Here is a 5,775-nt window from a genome sequence, read left to right as displayed (position 1 = left end):
TATCTTTGCTTTCACTAGTAGCTTCCCTAGAGGCACAATACCAAAGACTTTACTCAAGTCCTACAGAAAAGTCAAACTATATTTCCCTTATACAACATTTCAATTATCTTGTCAAAGAAAGGTTTCAGATTACTCTGGTACAATCTCCCAAGGGGAAAATACAATTACAGGCTTTCATTTGTTATTTACTTTCATGACTTCAATTATTATTTTCTTCAGAATTTATTCTGAAGCCTTACAGGCTATTAAAATTAGTATTACCACTTTCATCGTTATCCTTTTTCATGAATACCCAGTACGGAACAGTAGTAAGGTGTGCAGAGTAGGATTCGACTGATAAAAGAAGAGGTTTTATTGTGTCATAAATTCCTAACTTCACTTTAGAACAAGACTATTAATCTTCAAAAAAACCTCGTCTCTCCAAGGTCACAGAATAAATCCGTAGTGAAACAAGGATATTAAGTCAGAGTTTTGTGATTCTAGGTTAGCCTTGAGAACCCATAATCACATCTTTTCCAGAAATGTTCTGATGGTTCAGTCTAGCCTGCATTTACTGACAGAGAAGTACACGGCCTTTCCATAAGCCTGCAAAGACTAATTCAACACATAGATTAAAAAATCACTGAGAAAATTTTCCCAGAGATAAGTGTAATATTTTCTACAATTTAAAGTGAATTAATGATAATTATTGTTCAACATCTTGTTTTTACGACATCTCTGTTAAACCTAATTAATAGATTTAAGAAAAATAAGAGAAGAAAGCAAGATGTGGGTCCTACCCAGTGTAGCCAGTAATCTTCTTTACTAACAGGTAGAATGTTTCTTACTACCATAATTCCTGACTTATACAACACCTACAAGCACTTTAATTTACCTGCACACCAAACTACAAGGAAGAACTGGGTTGAAAATTATCAGCCCCTGCTCTGATGGTAGGTGGAAACTTCTGTATGATAGCAATTGTACCACCCGCTGGGTGCAAGAATAGCAGTATGAGCTAGTTCCAAGTAGAGTTATGGCATCATGTATGTGACAAGTATCATGTGGGCTGTCCATACATTAGGATGTCCAGGACTCCCACTGGCTTATCCAACATGAACCAGCAGGAAGTGCAATCAAGGGCTGAGATGTTTTGTTCTGCTTTGGATCAACGAAGTCTTCTGTATTACCAAGGCTGTGAATTGTTTAGCAAACCTGTTCATAAACTGGCTGTTCAAATAACCAACCCCAGTATTATGCTGTGCAAGGATGTCCAATGGGCATGAGATACAAGTTTCTAACAAGAGATTAAGAAATGGGAGATTCCTCAGCTGTATGGTTCTTCAAAAATAAGCGAAGATGTCTGTCAAAAGCTAAGTCCAAGGGAAACACTGACACAGTCAGAATTAATGAACTCCTTGACAAGAGGATTGCTGGTGAATGATACAACAGCAAAGGCCAGTCTGAAGGCTAACGAACACAGTGAAGTACCTAATTTTTTAAAAATTCTCCATTAAACTAACATTTATTTTTCGTCAGGCTCCTTGACCATAAGGGGTTGGCTCATTAGCTAATCTCAGGCCAGGTTTTAACCTCTAATCACTCACATTTCTGCTTCTTTTCTTCATTACCTCATATGTCAGTGACAGAAGTGGGATGTCTCAGACTCTGGAAAAATGGTTGGACCTTCAGGCTTAAAGCGCTGTGATTGTCAGAAAGAAGCCCAACTGGTGGTTGGTCAATAGCAGTATCCCTCAAGGATCAATGTCAGGGAAAATACTGTTTAATGTCTTTATTAATGGTCTGGGTAAGAAGATAGAACACAGGCTCAGCAAGCTGGGGAGGAGCAGTAGATATGTTGAAGAGAAGGCTGCTATTCAGAGAGCCCTTGGCAGGCTAGAGAAATGGTCTGACAGGAAACTCTTGAAGTTTAACACAGGCAAATGCAAAGTCTGGTGTCTGGGATGAAATAGCGCCATGCAACTATACAGGCTGGGGCTGAATGGATAAAAGGCAGCTTTACAGAAAAAGATCTAGGGGCCACGGTAGACAACAAATTGAATGCAATTCATCAGTGTGCCTTGTAGCAAAGAAGGTCAACCATGGACTGGGCTGCATCAGCAGGAGTGTACCAAGCAGGTACAGGGAAATAATTATTCCTCTCTATTCAGCACTTACACAGCTGCGTCTGGAATACTGCGTCCAGTTTCAGGTTCTCTGGTACAAGAAATACAGTGGCATACTGAAATGAATCCAATGGATGGCCAACAAGGTGACAGGGGATATGCAGTGTTTGATTGATGAGTAGAGGTTGAGAGAAATGTGTTGTTCAGCTTGGAGAGATGGTCAAACATTAGAACAAGTTACTCAAAGCAGACCATGCCTGGAACATGGGGTTGACCTAGCTGACCTCCAGATGTCCCTTCCAAGCTAAATTATTTAAGTTATTTTGTTTTTCTTTTCAGAGAACAATGGCTTTTCTGGCTCTCTACTTCTGCTACTGGATGTGTGTAGAATTTAGTGTTTGTGATCCTGGTTTATTTTACCTTCAAAACACAAAACAGTGATTTATTTCTTTATTTCTTTTATTCCTAGTCTTTATTTATGATCATATCAGTTATCTTTTTATTTAGTTTCTGGATTTTTCAATTATCGTCCGGATTTCAGGTATATTAAGTTTTCTATGAATTCCTGTAACATTGAGTTCTAAGTGGCAGGCTTGCCTATTGATTAAATTCCCTGAATCTTCACATTTCTCCATGCCTAATCACTCTGAAACTGTTTACGTATTTGAGCTAAAATTTTACATGAATGTTGGTTGTCTTGTGATATTTTCTTTTGTTTTATTTTTGTTTCAGCCAGAACAGTAGAGCTTCTTGTAAGAAAAAGGTTAAAGAAAAATCCACATCTGTTATATGTAGCTGTTGTATTTTAGAGCTTCTCATTTAGGCAATGGCATTTGTTGAGTAATGCTCCTTCTGCTGCCCCTACAAAAATCTGCCCAAATGTGACACTGTTATATAAGGCCTAAATAAACTTGCATGTTGACTGGAATGATATTAGAACTAAATTTCTAATATTTTACAATTGATGTTCACTGAACACACACCATATTGAGAACATGCTGTAGAACTTTTGCTGCAATTGCTATTACTAATTGCTTAATGGAAGAATGAGGTTAAGCTCTGGTACAATATTTTATTCGTGCTTCAATGAATTACCTAAGCTACCTGGATGAGAAAGATGTAGAGATAAAGGCCAGACAAAGTACTTGATAAGAAACTTGGGGAGCTGGTGCTAAAGAGGCTTAAAGCAGCTAGGGGAAGAGAAAGTGACTAAATAAGGAGACTGAGGTTAGAAACTATAAAGATGGCTAAGAATTATACTGTTGTCTGTGTGATACTATAATCTGTGTGATACTATAAACTGTGGGATACTGCAATCACTATACAGTGAACAAAAACTGAGAATAAAGAAGAATATATTAAAGTACAGTACAGTATATAATATCATTATAACAGCATAATATAATGGCCTAGGAACTGGAGAGCAGGGAAGGAGTAACGTCTGGAGGATACAGGCAGAAATATAAAGCAAATACCATTTTCAGAGTGTGCAATGAAATCCAATATTACTCTGCTATGGAATATTGATAAAATTCACAAGTTAACTGTGTCTTGTGTGCTGTCAGTCCTTATAAAGTATGTCAGTATTTCAGTTCCTTCAATGGCTTAAGTAGCCAAGAACTTTGCAGGGGATCTCAAATTAGAGATTCAGCTTGATTCCTGGAGGTCTGATTTGTTTGAATGGCAAGCACTCACATTTGCAATAGAAATAGTTGTGCTATAAACATATAAATTATTCTATATATGAGAATTGAAGATGGGTTTCTCAGATTTGGGACTCTTAGTTTAAAAGATACATTTCCCTTTACTGTCTGCCTGTCTCAATTTCCCACCTGTAAAATGAGGAGTTCATCCTCATTGTCATGAGGACCAAATGAATATAAATTAACTGTTGCATAAAATAGCCAAACAGCACAGCAATGAATGCCACAGAAAAGACGTTAAAGAATTCTGTCTTCTAAGTAAAGTTTGAATAACGCCCAGGAAAAAGGCATAGGACCACACATTGAACAATGAGCAGAAAACAAAACTCTGAATAAATGCTCATTAAGAAAGTATTGTCCATCCTCTGCAGGGAATGTGAAAAGGGTCCTGTGAAAACCAGCGTTTGTGATGCTTTAATTAAGCAAAGTATTACAATGGCATGCGAGAGGAATGATGGTGAAGAATTCAATTTCTGCAGGCACCTTTAAATCAGCCATGTTGAAAGTTTTGACTGCCTGAGTTTGAATCTTCATATATTTTAAAATATTTTTTATGGTTTAACATAAAGGGGTATTCATTTACAAGACAATATATGATGGAAAGTTGCCTTAAATAGCAGGGTTCTATTAAAATACATGTTTTGTATAATTGTAAACATACTTTGTTGTTTGTATATTGTTAGATTAAGTAAGAGTGGCAAGCATCAGTACTGAAAGGTCTTTTTTTCTAAAGTCTGTGTGTTTTAGAAAGTTTGAGAGTGCCAGGAAAACCACACACCCTGTGGCTGCTTCCAGCTTAATTTCCTGAACATCTATTGCAACTCATCTTTGTGCCCTCTTTTAAGCTGTCAACACATGTGATACCTGACCTACTTTTGGGAACTTTCCATGACACGGAACCGTTCAAGTCCCACGAAATAATTAAAAGCTCTGACTCTAATATAATCACAAAAACAAAAGAAATGCCAATAAAAGAGATTAGTCTCAGCTCTTCTTGCTTTGAAACAGAGCTGCAGACAGGGGCAAGAAATAGCAATGGTCTGCACAAAACCATCTGTTCAGCATTCACATTATTTGGCATTTATAACGTGTACACTACTGCAGATGCACTGACCTGGAGGTTTGTGTATAGCACAAGGATATGAAAAGAAAGCAAAATCTCTACCTAGAAGCAATTATAAGGCAACTGGAATATTATATGCAATACCAGCTGCTTACTTGTATTGTTACCACAATGACTAGAATGTGGTAATTTAGCAGTACTTAAAAATTATAATGGAGAAAATGACTCATCTACATATTCCAGTGATATTAGTGCTATTACTGGTTGTATATAGAGGAAAGATATTCCAAATAATTTCTGAATAACAGATCTTTGATTTAAATAAATTTCAGGTGCTCCAGATATTAGTTATTGTTTAATTTGCACGAATATGCTTGTTTAATCTTGAATGTATTCTCTGACAGTTTGTACAATTATTCTTTCTAAAAATTATGCTGTAATCAGGTATTTGATCCACTAATGACCTGAATAAATAATTTGAAGTCCAGAAGATTGAATATTTACACTTTTCATTTTGTCTGGACAAAACAGCTATGTTTTGTGAGTTATGTGATGACTGTGATCACTTAGTATGATTCATAAAAGGACTGATCACATGTTTGAAAGGATTGAAGATATATTTGAATAAAGAACAATCACGGTTATGTGGTAAGATACCTTTTTAAAAATAAAAGGATATTAACTCTACAAAGTCCACCTTTAACTCAGAAAATAATACCCTAATGAATAAATGTATCAAAATTGGGCTGTATGGGATTTCTTGCAATCTCCTGTCAAGCATCTGTTACTAGCCATTACAGGAAACAGGATACTGAACCAGATGGACCATCAGTCTGTTTTGAGGGAATTCATATCTGATGCAATACCAACACTTAAAGTAAGTACACCAGCACAAATTTGCTCA

The sequence above is a fragment of the Mycteria americana genome, chromosome 5 (genome assembly GCF_035582795.1).
Source record: "Mycteria americana isolate JAX WOST 10 ecotype Jacksonville Zoo and Gardens chromosome 5, USCA_MyAme_1.0, whole genome shotgun sequence".
Classification (NCBI taxonomy): domain Eukaryota; kingdom Metazoa; phylum Chordata; class Aves; order Ciconiiformes; family Ciconiidae; genus Mycteria; species Mycteria americana.
Note: the sequence above shows the minus strand (reverse complement) of the source record.